The sequence below is a fragment of the Balaenoptera physalus genome, assembly GCF_965194825.1.
Source record: "Balaenoptera physalus genome assembly, chromosome: 11".
NCBI classification, from domain to species: domain Eukaryota; kingdom Metazoa; phylum Chordata; class Mammalia; order Artiodactyla; family Balaenopteridae; genus Balaenoptera; species Balaenoptera physalus.
Window position 1 is genome coordinate 3,191,055 of NC_138896.1, and position 14,605 is coordinate 3,205,659.

Here is a 14,605-nt window from a genome sequence, read left to right on the forward strand (position 1 = left end):
CAGGCATCAAGGAAGCTACTTGCTGGCTCACCCACATACTCCTTTAGTCATTCTTAGTGTGAATTATTGCTTTGAAATTTACATACCTTTACATAAATAAAACATACACATGGAGTTTAATGAATAATCAGAGAGTACACTCTTGTGTAACCCTCCTTGGGGCCTCGCTGCCAATATCTGGAAGCCCCCCTTATGTCCCTCCCAACTGAAAACACACCCAATGCCCCTGTATTAGTCTGCCTGGGCTGCTAAAATACCACAGACTGGGTGGCTGAAACAACAGACGTTTATTTCGCACCGTTCTGGAGGCTGGGAGGCCGAGATCAGGGTGCCAGCAGGGTCTGGTTCAGGTGAGAATCCGTTCCTGGCTTGCAGACGGCTGCCTTCTCGCTGTGTCCTCACATGGCAGAGAGAGGAAGAGGAAGCAAGCTCTCCGGTCTCTTCTTATAAGCCCATCATGAGGGCTCCACATGGCCTCATGACCTCATCTAAACATAACCACCTCCCAAAGGCCCCATCCCCCAATACTATCACATGGGAGGTTCGAACTGCAACATGAGTTTGGGGTGGGGGACACAAACATTCAGCCCATAACACCCCCAGAGGTAACCATCTATGTATACATCGCCAAATGATATACCAGAGCTTAGTTTTACCTGCTTTTCAACCTGAAATAAATGTGATCACAAGGTATTCTTTGTCTTGCTTCTACTGCTTGATATTATGCCCTGAAGATTTACCCCTGTTGTTTTGTGTACTCTGTTCCCATTGTCACAGAGTATTTCATTGTTCCACCGTGTTAGAATTGATGCACCTATCCTACAGGTGTCGAGTGGCTTGGGCTGAGCTGAGTGAGCCAGGCTGCCATGAGCACTCCTGCCCGTATGTACACTCTGCTGCACCTCTGCCGGGGTGTCGCCAGGCATCGACCTGAGAGTGGAAGTGCGGGACCGCAGGGTGTGTCTTCCATCTCCATAGACAACACAAGCTGTTTCCCAAAGAGGTTATTAGCAGGTTACAACTTTCCCCAGGTTTCTGCTGCCCCAAATACTTGCCGACAATTAGTATTTTCAGCATTCTTAGTTTTTGCCTGTCTCATACGTAGTGTTACCTTGTTGGGGTTTCGGTTTGCATTTCCCTGCTTACTAATGAAGTTGAACCTCTTTTCTGAGTAGCGTCCATTTGGATTTCCTCTTTGGTTTCATGCCTGTCCAAGTGTTAAGCCCATTTTCCTACTGGGTTATTTCTTTTTATGGATTTGGTTAAGTTTTTTATATGGTTGACATCCTACTCCTTTGTCAGTTTTTGTGTCACAAGTATCTTTTCCCGCATTACGGCTTATCTTTTCACTTGTCTTATGATGAAGTGCGCACTTCCGCTTTCTCCCATTGGGCTCTACGCTTGCAAACTAGGAATGGTGTGTGCTCCTAAGGCTGTGCAGCCTGGTTGTTCCAGAACACAATGCATTGAATGCTTTGGGAAAGCTTCATAAAGACCAGCTATTTAAATATGTTTATATGGACAGAGAGTTATACAGACATAGAGATGCGGAATTAAGTGAGGTGCTGCAATTATAAAAGCACTGGCGATGGAGAAGAGTCATAAGAATCTAGGAGAGGGCTTCCCTGGTGGCGCAGTGGTTGAGAATCCCCAATGCAGGGGACACGGGTTCGAGCCCTGGTCTGGGAAAATCCCACATGCCGCGGAGCAACTAGGCCCGTGAGCCACAATTACTGAGCCTGCGCGTCTGGAGCCTGTGCTCCGCAACAAGAGAGGCCGCGATAATGAGAGGCCCGCACAACGCGATGAAGAGTGGCCCCCACTTGCCACAACTAGAGAAAGCCCTCGCACAGAAACGAAGACCCAATACAGCCATAAATTAATTAATTAATTAATTAATTTTAAAAAAAAAAAAGAATCTAGGAGAACTCTGCCTTCATTTTCATTCACAAGTGTCTCTAAGATCTCATTCCACTGCAAACACCCTGGAACTAGAATCTGTAAATGATATACCTTGGGTGTGGTTTGTGCAAGGGAGACCATGCTGAACTCCACTCGGCAAACCTAAACCGAAAGAAAAAGACCCGAAAACTGATGATTAAATGTACATTTAGAAATTTTGAGTTAAATTACAAAATAGTATAGGAGCATCATTTTTAGTAATTCCCCACTTTAACTGATTTTTTAAATTAATTATTCAGTGATTGTTTTCATTCTTCATATCAGCAAGAGGGCCACAAACCAGCAAGAATTATGCTTTATTACCATTATTTTGTATACCAAATTAAAACCATTAACATGCATAAATATTCCAGTATTTGCTTTTTTATTCTGATGAAATATACATAAAATTAACCATTTTATGTGTCCAGTTCAGGTGCGTAAAGTGCACTCACGGTGTTGTACAGCCCCCACCTCCATCCTCTCCAGAACTTTCCATCTTCCCAAACTGAAACTCTGCACCCATTAAACACTAACTCCCCATTTTCTTCTCTCTCAGGTCCTAGTAACCAGCATTCGACTGTCTGTCTCTATGAATTTGCCTGTTCTAAGTACCTCATATAGGTACACATACAGTATTTGTCCTTTTGTGTCTGGCTTATTTCACTGAGCATAATGTCCTCAAGATTGTAGAACATGTCAGAATCCCTTCCTTCATACTGAATAACATCCCATTGTGTGTATATATCACTTTTTGTTTCCATTCATCCTTCAGTGGACATTTGGGTTGTTTCCACCTTTCAGCTGTTGTGAATAATACTGCTATGGACATTGGTGTGCAACTGTATGAATCTCTGCTTACAATTCTTCAGGGTGTACACCCAGAAGTGGAGTTTCTGGATCATATGATAATTCTATGTTTAATTTTTTGAGGCATGCCATACTTCAGTATTGGTTTTAATGTGAAAGATTTTATAATTTCAGAAGAATTTTAAACTCCCAATCCATGGGCTCCAGTCATATATGCCATATTGTTTCTTGGGTTCCTTAGAAACTAGTCTTGGATCATAGGGCAACCTGATGCCAAGCTGGAAGGGATCCTGGAGGTCATCTAGGCCACTCTCCTCGCCTTACAGAAATGAACAGGACAGCCCGGAGAGGTGATGTGACTTGCCTACAGGCACAGTCTCTTGGGAAGACAGTCAGGGCAGAGCCTGGACCACAGAAGGTGGTCCTGAAGAAGCAGGTGCCCCAATCTCTCTAATCACAAGGGACACATGACCCCCAAAGAAGGAAGTGCTCTGCACTGAGCCTGCCTCGCCCAGCCTGGTTGCAAGGCTAAGGCCCTACCCCCTGCACAAGTGAGCTTCCCCAAGGCCTGGGTGCTGAGCCTGGCGGGTACTCTACTGGCCCCATCAAGCACCACACCCGGGCCACCCTAGACGCCTGGTGCCAGTCGGCCAGTCCACACCAGGGAGGCCAGGCCCAGCTCAGACCTGTCTCCTTGTTTTCCTTTTGGGCGTCTCCTGCCCTGCCTGCCGGCCTGTATTACTCTTGTCAGTGGCTCACCCTCCTGCTGAGTCTGAAATACGCACACAGGAGCTGGTGGAGGGTTTGCTGCTTCTTCATCACCTATCCCAGTGGTGGCTGAGCTGGCTCCTGGCAAAATGTGGAATAAGGGAAGTTGGCCAGCATTTCCCAATTAATTTTCTCTCCTCCCCACTCAGGCTGTCTTCTCCAGATTCCCATGACCCTGGGCTCGCCCTCAGGACATCAGGAGTTTCCACTGCAGCACCTTTTTCCTCCAAACTCTGCCCCTCGCTGTCAGCGAGCTGCAGTGCACAAAGCAGACCCACACATTTTTTTTCCGATAACAGTAATGGAACTGTCTTACACGTTGTCAAATGGGCTTTGCTGTAGAAAAACAGTTTCTCATCTGTTATCTCCAATGATCCCAACCACAGTCCTGTAGAAATATGTGGGGAAAAGATGAAAATCGTCGTTTCTTTGATGCGAACACTGATCCTCAGGAAGGTGAGTGATTTGCCCAAGAGCACACAAGTGCGAGTCCAGACCTCAGAGCACATTCCTGCTTTAGCTCGGGGCTACGGAAGAGGCAACACCAGATGAGAGATGAATGGATGAGTCCTCGTAGGGTGCAAACCTTCCAACCCAGGGCTCTTGGAGATGCAATGATCTGGCAAAGGAGCGGCTCTCAAAGGTGGGAGTGTCGGGGACCTGGGAAGACTAGAGGGACCCAGTGGGGGGGGCCTTTCTATATGGCCTTTAAATCCCATGGTGATGGCAGCCGCCTAGGACTCAGGAGGTCAGAACCCTGCCATGGGGCAATAGCAACAGCGTCTCGGGATCGTGCCTGGGCCCCGAGCAGGGTGGCTGCAGACCCCCAGAACACCTAGATGAGGGGCCCAGGTTGAGGAAGACACAAGACTGCAGGTGCAGAGCTAACACTCCTGGGCCGAGCGTGTCCCTGCAGGCTGCAGGGCTGTGCACCTGCCTGCTTGGAGACAGTCCCCCCACTCCAGCCCCCAGCCCTCCCTATGAACGTGCAAAGCAGTGGAGGAGAGAAGTGGCCGCGAGAAAGCGCAAAGGGAGCCGAAGTCACAGCTCCTCTCCGAAATCCTCTCCCTGATGCAGCAGAACACAGAGATGCAGGCGAGGCAGCCAGGTGAGCCTGGATTCAGGGCTTGACAGCTGCCCACCTCAGCAGGAGGGCCCTATCCCTCAGAAGGGCACCTCGATGCTCTGGGGAAGTAAGTGCATGGCTTCGGCTTAAACCACGGCCTTGAGTCTCCCTAGCTGGATGGATCGGAATGAGGATAACACTCCCGGAGAATGTCGTGAGGGTGGATGGAAGCAGTGGGTACCAGAGTGAGGTGCGCTGGGGGAACCTTCTTTAAGAAGACTGTGAAGACGGCTGGCCTGAGTTAAAACAAAGTCCCCCTGGGAGGGATAACTGGCCACAGGTGAACAGGGACTCCAATTTTTCTGATTAACCTCCAGGCAATTGCACTTGCACCTGGGGTGCCTTAAAATACTGACGCCAGGCCCTCCCTCAGAGACCCTGATGTAGTCATCTGGGTGGGGGTCCCCCCATCAGGACCGAGAAAAGCCTCCCCAGATGGTTCTAACGTCCAGCCAACAGTGAGGACCACTGCCCCATGGGAACAGCCTGCAGGATGGAACATTCTGAAGGACAGGAAGGTGGGAAGCACAGGCTGGGGCGCGGGGGGCACACAAGGGAGGGCCTGGCAGAGAGGAGATAGGTGGGGGGGGGCACCTTGAGGGGAAGGAGGTGGCAAACGGAAGCCCAGGGGCACCCAGGCCCACTCCCCTGCGGCCTTGCTGGGACCTCCAATGCTTTTCCAGGCACTTAATGATGGGGGGGTGGGGACACTGGCATTTGAGTGTCCATGAAAAAAATACATATATATTAATTTTCTTCTTATATACAAGAGAATGCCATCAATTTATGCCCATTTGGATGCTGGCACATTAAAGAATGAAAGAATAGCTCTGTCTCATACTCATACAGCACTTTTACATACGACGAACTTCTACATTGGTTATCTCAATCAAATCTACTAGTTGCCCTGGGAGAGAGACAAGACACACACCAGTATCCCCATTTTTCACAGATGAGGAAACAGGCTCAGAATCAGACGACATGCTTAGTTCCTTAAATGTTCAGGGGCACAGCCCAGCTGGAATTCAGCCTCTCGATGCTCTTGTGCTTTCACCGAGGCCAAAGTGCTCCTGGGGTTACGTGTCTCAGTGATCTCTTCCAAGACTGGACCACAATGTGACCAAGCTCATTCATGCAGCTCAGAGATTTAGCCTCGTCTGACCAGGACTTTGAAGTTTTCACAGGGAATATAGTTGAGTATGTTCAATTATTTGATACATTTGTACACACACCAAGAAGAATGTGTCTAGCAAGTTATTCAGAAACTTTTAACTAAATTATCCCAACACCTAGACAATGCTTTCCTCGGTAATGTGATCTATTTATAATCAATACAGAGTGACAATAATTGAAGATTCTCGTATAAGATAACTTATTGTACCTATGTCTATTTCATTTTTACATTTTGCCCCAATTACCCAATTTCATTTACAAATAAAGTATTTTATAATATTTGTGTTTGGCTTATGTATTAATTATTTATTAGTAAAAATGGAAAGATTCTGCTAGTGTTTTGTCTCTCAGCTAAACCCTTCTACGGAAGCTGGGTTGTTTCGGTCATGGAGGCCATGAGTGGGGACAGAGGCTCTTAATTTTTTGGGTCAGGGTGGCCTTTGGCTGAATGGTGAAGCCTACAGTCTCCTCAGAATAGTGTTTTTAAGTGTATAAAAGAAAATATAAAGGATTACAAAGGAAACTGATGAGGTTGAAATACAGTTATCAAAATATTAAAACAGATCTGCATTATGTGTTTGCTTGTTAACCCATTAAATAAGATCTAGTGTCGAGTCTCACGCCCACTATGATTTTGAGATGGTGATGATTTATAAATGATGTCCCAGGAGACCTGCAGTAACTATAGTATGAGGTGGAAAAATCTGACAAAGTCACAGTACTAGTGATATTACTTTGGTTTGTTGCCTACACTCAAAAATGAAGGAAATGCTAAATTTCAATTAGAAATAGTACAAATAAAGATATAATTTTTTACTCATCCAAGGGCACAAACCCCTTGATATCACGTTAAGAACTCTTGACCTATGGGTTGGACCACATACCTGGTGAGTGAATCCTAATTACAAGTTCCTGGGACAGCATTTCCCAAAATGTGTTTGCTGGACCACCAGTTTTAGGAAATTTTAATGGCTGTCTGTTGTGGGTTGAATTGCGTCCCCCGAAAGGTATGTTGACATCTGTACCCCTGGTACCTGTGACTGTGACCTTCTTTGGAAAAGGGGCCTTTGCAGATGTGATCAGGTTAAGATGAGGTCGTATTCAATTAGGGTGGTCCTAATGCAGTGTGACTGGTGTCTGTGCAGCCGTCCTGGGAGAGGAGAGACGCAGAGACACACAGGGAGATCGCACGCGTGACAGAGCAGAGACTGGAGCGATGCATCTACAAGCTGTGGACCCCCAAGGGCTGCGGGCAACACCAGGAGATGAAGAAAAGGCATGGAACAGACTCACGCCTCAGGGAGTACACAGCCCTGCCAATACCTCAATTTTGAACTTCCGGCCTCTAAAACCATGAAAATAATAATTTCTGTTGTTTAAGCCACCCAATTTGTGGCGTTTTGATACAGCAGCCCTGGAAGGTTGATACACTGTCCTTAGAAAAAACCATCTGAGATCAAAAAGTTGGGAATCCATGAGCACTAAGTTTCCCTTCTGGAGGTACACAATGCACCCCAGAATATCAGAGATTCTGAGGAAGATGCTCAGCAAAGTACTGGTTTAACCTAGAATGCCCTCCGAGTTCATTTAGCCAAAAACCAGTTATTTGTGGCACAGCTAAATAATGATGTTTAGTGGAATACCAGATGTCCCAGGAGCACAAAAAAAACAATGATCAAATTTATAAAGGACCAAAAACCATATAGAGAAGTGTAGAGAAACATGCACTGACCATAAGTAGAATCCCAGAAGCATAGAACAGACAGATGCCTTACAGGTCAGTTCACTATGGCCACTCAGTTTTGCAAATAAGGAACATGAGGCTTAGCTAAAAATGTGTTTGCCAAAATGCAGATGACACAGCCCTAGTGTGCATAATTGGAAGACAGATTTATCATTAAACTCTGAATTCTTTCAGTTGAGAGTCATGGGAATTTCTTTCTGAATAAACCAAACCCATCCTACATAAAAAACTGGGTTCTACCTTCCTAACAAGTTAACTGAATTTTTACTCATGGAGGTGCCATTTTAAACTCCGCATAGGGCCCACTAGGGGAGGTATCTGAGACCACCCATGCTCCAGCGATGGGACCCCCTCACCAGTGTCCAACAGGAGGCTTGCAGCCGCCTCCTGGCAGGTAAGCCCTTGGCTTGCCTACAGGGAGAGCAGTTGAGAGCCCAGCGCCGGTGTGAGCTCATCTAGGAAGTCGTGGGGCTCTGGGTGCTTCGGGATGTGACTGGGCAGGCACAGTGTTAAAGGTCAGAGCCTGGGACCAGGACCCTTGTCCCAAGCAGTGACTGGTCCAGGGAGCACGCTTAGGAGGAAGGGAGGGAAGCAGGAGATGGAAGGGACATTCGGCCCTGAGACGCTTCCACGCCAGGACCCCTCGTGTTAATAAACCTCTGCTCGTGCATTTGCCCAATTCTAGTTTTTATGCCACCAAGTCGTGCTGCGTTCAAGCTGTCCAGGCTGGGGAAAGATTATCAAACATCCAGAAATTTTGTAAGCCGGTTGTTAAACTACTGGTGGTTTGAAACTGGTCACAGTGGGAGTATTCTGACACCACGGCAATCAGCAGATGTTACAAATCAGAGTCGTTGTGCATTTTCCCCGGAGAGCTGACCTCCTGCACGCCTCTATCCCTTAGCTTATGGAAGTCTTTGCTCCCCTCCAGCAGGCTCTGCAACGTTGGAACTGGGCTTGTGGACACTGCCCGGGCCCTGTCTTTCTAACTCTAGCTCGCTGGGTCTGTAATTTTGCTGTGGGAATTAGGGTTCTTCAGCCTGGGCTCTGACCACGTGGAGTACCAAGAAAAATGAAGCCTTTACTGCCAGAAAAGGGACCCTGCGAAATCTGGGGTGCAGCACCTTCAAAACGCCGCACCTCCAGGGCAGCAGCACCAGAAGCTTTTCAGCTTAATCACTCTGTGACCAATCTCAAGCGGTTCACAAAAGCACCTCATAACCAGAAAAGAAAATGCAGAAAGCACCGTCCTCCTCTGTCTGTGTTCCTGCCGTGCGGCCGTGGTCCTTCTGTCAGCTGCCCCCACTTGGAGCCCTTCCAGCCCTGGTGGGAGTGTCCTGATTTCGCTCCAGATGGTGGGAAGCCTGGCCAGCGGTGCGAGGTTCCAGCTTCCGCCAAGCGGTAAGAATGAATGACTCTAATGTGTGTCTCTTTAGCCACTTGACTCACTGCCCCTTCCTTCATTCTTGACATTCGGCCAAGATACCCTCCTGCTTTTCTAATCATCCCTCTGCAACAGCCTTGGAAATCAGCTGTCTCCCACTCACCAGAACACATACATCAAATATGCCAGATGAATGGAAAAGAGTACTTATTTAGTTCCCTTTTCAGGTAAAATGTGCAGGAACAAGGAGCCAGTTAGACCTGTTGAAACTTCCTGCAGGCTGGTCATTCGTGAGTCATATTTACATGACCCTGAATTGCCTGGTTTGGGTTTAATTGCACAGTTTGGCCTGCTGCCTCTATGGCTGGCTCCATTCGGTCATGGAGGCCACGAAAATAATGCTCTGCTGCCACTGCAGATCAGATCAAGGGGCAGCAAAATGGAGAGGAAAGCAACGGGCCAAATTAACCAACAAAACGACCAATTTGATGCTGCATGGGAAATGCAACCTATGCAAATCTGGGGAGACCGATTCATTTGAAACATGAAATTGTTGATACTTGACTACATTAACCTGTTTAAAAATGGAAGTTTTGCACAGTTCAACCTCATAGTTACATCCCCTTGATTTTCAAGTCATCGCTAATTGGACACCTCAGGATTGCTTGGGCTGGACGTGGGAGAAGCCCTACCAGTCAGGAGGAGAAACAGTCTATCTCTTGCTCTGGTTCTGACACGTTCTTCCTCTCAAGTACAGTTTAGAGGGGAAAGCTCTGGTTTAAGAGTCGAGAGGCCTATATTTCAGCCCCAGCTGACTTCCTATACGGCCACGGACAAGCGTTTCTCCTCTAAGCCTCGTTCTTGCCAACTGCAGCAACCCCATAAACATTCTCGTGACACCCAAATGAGACGACGGATGGGAACACGGTGTTTTAAAGTGAAAATTACTACACAGATCATTTATAAAGGCTGCACACATTAACCCTATTGATATGTGAGTGTGTGTATACTCCCTCCAGAGAGAATAAATTTTGAATGCAATCGTTTAACTGATTACCTCTTTGTTCCAGTGTCTTTCCTGATAGCAAACAATGCCAAAGCAGTAACAAATTGCCACTGTATTTTCCATTACTCATCAGAGTGTAAAGGTTTGATAAATAGCGAGAAAACACATGGGCTCTTGGGGGTGGGAAATCCGTGTTATTGACAGTAGCAAATTACATTTCTTTGAAAACGATGGTGTCACGGTGTTTAGAGATTATTTGCTTGACTGCCGAGACTGAAGGAAACTCCAAGGAGAGTCTGAAGGCCCCGCCTGGGAGATGAATGGCCTGGTGTCCCCCTCCCGTCCCCCTGGTTCCGGCATTTGTGCGACACGGCTGGACAGCTGCTTAGGACCGGAACAGCCTCCTCGGAACTCCCTGACCAACCTGAGGGCCTGTGTTGGGGCGGGAGGCAGGGCCGGAGGTCAAGGGTGTTCTTTCCGTATCCTCCGCTCCTGCCCTTGTCTCTGCTTCTCTGCAGCTGCCTCCTGTCCTCCCGCCCCGGCGACAGCCCAGGCAGATGTCCCCCTCTGGCGCGGCTGCCAGCCCCACTCCGCTGGCAGCTGTTGCAGCAGCCCCGGGGGAGCAGTGTGACCACGGGCACCCACCGCGAGCAGGCACATCTGCAGAGCACCCCTGGCCCCAGGCCTGCAGGCTCAGCTCCCTGCCGCACACGAGGTCTCCAGCTGGCACCACTTAACACGGCCCCTCTGCCTTCACCAGGGAGGCGTCGGCCCATGTGACTTTCACCTCCGAGATGTCCCACTCTGCTATGAGCAGCATGCTGTTTTCCAGATACATACGTGCCTTTAACATTTCCAGGCTTAGAGAATATTTTTTACATTCTATCGATGACCTTTCCAAAGTCTGAGTGGGTTAACCCTCTGATGTTAAGTGGAAATATTATTTTAAAGATGAAATAAAAGAATACCAAATCTTTGAGGACATTATGCTCAGTGAAATAAACCAGTCACAGAAAGACAACCACAGTACGATGCCGCCTATATGAGGCTCCTGGAGCCATCAGCTTCACGGGGACAGAAAGTAGAAGGGTGTCTGCCAGGGGCTGGGGGAGGGGGGAATGGGGAGTTTCCGTTTTGCAAGAAGTGAGAGTTCTGGAAACTGGTTGCACAACGATGTGAATATACTTAACACTACTGAGCTGCACACTTAGAAATGGTTAATACGGTCGATTTCATGGGCGTAATTTAATTTTTTTTTAAAATTTTTTAGAGAATACCAAATCTAGTAATGAAGTTCGCAGAGTTACATATATCAGAGTGGCTGGAAGTAAGGAGATGTAAACAAAAATCCTTCAACTAGAAATGTCCGTGATCATCCAACATAAGTTGTCCCATTTTTACCAACTGGAAACTTTCTCTAGGAAACCTGCTATTTCTAATTGCATTTCTAATAACTATTACAAACACACAAAGTCAAAATGCAGGTAGATGCTATGGTCTGAATGTTTGTGTTGCCCCAAACTTCGTGTCGAAACTCTAACCCTCAAAGGTGATGGTGTTGGCTGGTGAGGCCTCTGGGAGGTGATGAGGTCTTGAGAGCGAAGGCCTCATGGTGGGATTAGTGTCCGTATAAAAGAGGCCTCACAGGGCCCACAGCCCCTCCTCCGTGTGAGGGCACAGAGAGAGGTCTGTGACCAAGAAGAGCATCCTCACTGACCCTGCTGCCACCCTGGTCTCAGACCTGCAGCTTCCAGAACTGTGAGAAGTAAGTTATCTGTCGTTCCTAAGCCCCGACTCGGGGGTATTTTGTTACAGAAGCCCAAGCAGACTAAGCTGACATAGGATGGTGTCATCTAACACTCTGATGGGGAAAAGATCAGCCCCTTCTGCACAGTTGCTTCTCCTCCCCTCCCGAGGCTTAGCTTTAGGGACGGGCTCCAAGCCAGAAGTCTGACGCACAGCAGTTGTCCAACTGGCAGCAGGATGTGCCTCCTCGTTCACAGAACAGAGAGGGGCTCGTTTTTCATCCAGCTCTGCCTCCCTCAGGGTCAAAATTCTAGTTCCCCCCGATGCAGGGTCGAGTCCTTTCATCTCGGTTTTGACCAAAACGGAAACCAGGATCACGAGAATTCCTCGGGGCCAGTGCTGAAAGCAATCTCCCCTGCCCCTGCCATAGTCTCGAGGGGGGCATCCTTCGCTGGGCGAGTCATCACAGTTCCGTATGACAGAGCAAACAGCATCTCCTCTTTAAAAGAGAAGAACATGGAAGGAAAATCAGCTGAAGGAAGCTGAGGTGAAAGCCAGCCTGGACTCAGTGTCCCGACGAGATGTTGCTTCTTGACGTGCAGAGCTCGCTCAGAAGCTACTCCAAAGCGTAGTTCCCTCAGAAGTCACGAGGACTTCTTTGGGTCCACGCTCCAGGAAATAAACTAAGCAAAACAGAAAAAGGCTCAGACTATATCCAGACGAGTGCCAGACCTGCGCTCGCTGCTGCCGTAAACTCCTCACCGAGCTCACCCCCTGCCCAGTGCCCACCTGCAGCTCCCGGGTGACCTTTGTTCCCAGACAGCCCTCTGCCCAACAGCAAGAGCACGTGAGGCCGCCCACTGGGCCAGGAGGTCGCCTCTGTGTCCACGAGCTCCTGCTGGGGGTGGTCTCTTCCCTGCTTCTGCTCCCCTCCACCCCTGCAGTCCTCCTGGACCTCCACGTTCCTCACCACCAGCCAAATCTGGTCCACGACCAGCTCTGTGCCCTGACCATGCCTGTCTCTGGAACGTGACAATCAGATTTCAGTGTCTCTCCAGACTCAGTCCACTTTCTTTGAAGCCCTGGCCTTGCTGTGATGGACTTGGTCCCAATTCTATGGACTAACTTTGAAAAGATGACCACTGCTCACAGTTTCACGTCACAGGAAGACAGGAAAAATGGAAAGGAGAGAGAAAAGAGATGAGAGAAGAGGCTCTGTGGTAATGTTTTCCCCCAAATTCATCGTTCACTTAGAAGTTACTATGTACAAATACAGAAGCAGCAGCCGACAGAGTTCGTTCCAAAGAGTGAGCACCGGCAACCAACCGCCCCACTCATCCCGCCCCCAATGTGAAGATCGCCCCGTGTCCTCACCCTCACCCTGCCACCGGCCCCACGATCCCTCGTTTACTGTAGGACTCTGCAGTCCTCTGGGACAAGAGCCGCCTCCTGGTGAGTCCCAGCACCTCCACAGAAGGTGACACCGAGGAGCCATGCAACCCACACTTGTCCACGTGGCTGCCGCGGGCAGACCACGGGCCCAGGACCCATCAGGGCAGAGCCGCTTCTGTCAGAGCAAGGCCTCAGGATCCCGTCGTCCTAGACCGTGAGGTCCAGGCCACCGGCAGACTTCATGGCTGCCGTTTTCCAGTAAATGGACCCACTGCCCGCTTCCCCCTCCTCCTCCTCCTCTCCAATCTCACCCACCCTCACTCCCAGGGGAGCATTCAGTCATGCGTGTGTACACTGGGCTAAATAAAGTGGACCATTTATAAAGTGGGAGCATTCTCCAAGCACAGAAGCAGGTTCCTGGGCGTGTTACTGTGATGAGTGTAAGTCATGAAATGTTCCTTGGGCCAAACTGTCCAATGAAAGGAGCTGCTACACTGAGCTTTTCAGACTCAGAGCGGATGCTCTTTACTCAGTCCCGATGAAGAGCCACGTTGCTCGACGCCCTCCACAGAAGGAAACTTCCGGAGTACGGCTGGGGATGGTAAGATGCATGGGGCCAAGGTACCGTTTCAATTTCCCCTGTTCTTTCCATTGTTAACACTTGCTTTCAGAAGTTTTCTATTTATCCAGGCGGGCGTTTTGAAGGCAGCCTGTCCTTCAACCACTTTAAAGATCTCTTACACAGGACTGGGTGTTTTCGAAGCCCCGCTCTCGGGGTGCGATGGAGGGCAGGGGGCTTGGTGGCTGAGATGCTGCCACGGGGTAAAACGCTTCTCCTTCCTTTCAGAAGGAGCTGCCAGGGGAGGAGGGCTCAGAAAAGGAGCTTTGACCTCCTGGTGACATCTTGGAGTCATCACTCTAGAGAACACAAGAAGAGCACAAAACCTTTCACAGATTGCACCCCGTGCAGTGAGTACTTGGGGTAACCTGTTTGTGAACTTTAAAAACACGTTCGATGACTCTGAGCCCATCCCCTGATGCAGTGCATGAATTAGTCAGCACTGCAGTAAACATGGACTCACCAGCTGAGTTCAAATCCTGCCAGCACGTCACTTAGTTTAGCCAACCGGCTGGAAAGCACTGCTGCAACACAAACGTCCATTCCAAACCTCCACATGGTGCTGCCCACGGGGAGATGCAACTGAGTCCGAAAAAGATGCGTGTGCTCAAATCTCTGGGGCTGCCGGTGCCTTTGTCTTCCCAGAATGGAGCCGGCTGCCCAGCAGACAGCACTGCAGCAGGCGCTCTGCCTGCAGCTGCACCAAAGAGCTGTCCCCCTGCATGAAATCTTGGCATGACCTGGAGTTTCCCTCTCTTTCTTCCCCCATCCCCCAGATCATGGCCAAACGGCTTTCTCATTTTTCCTGTGGCTGCTCGTAGAATTCTGATGCTCGAATCCAAGCAGAGTAGGGCAGACATCACCCCATCACCCCAGCCTTTCCACTGTCCTCCCAA

At 49.0% G+C, this 14,605-nt stretch overlaps 1 long non-coding RNA gene across 1 annotated transcript in view; it reads right to left on the reverse strand.

Annotated features, from left to right (window-relative positions):
• Positions 1 to 59: 59 nt before the first annotated feature.
• Positions 60 to 14,605, reverse strand: part of LOC309637986 — a 42,078-nt gene continuing 27,532 nt past the window's right edge. The window contains exon 3 of the long non-coding RNA XR_014250919.1: positions 60 to 14,605. This is a non-coding gene — a long non-coding RNA (uncharacterized lncRNA).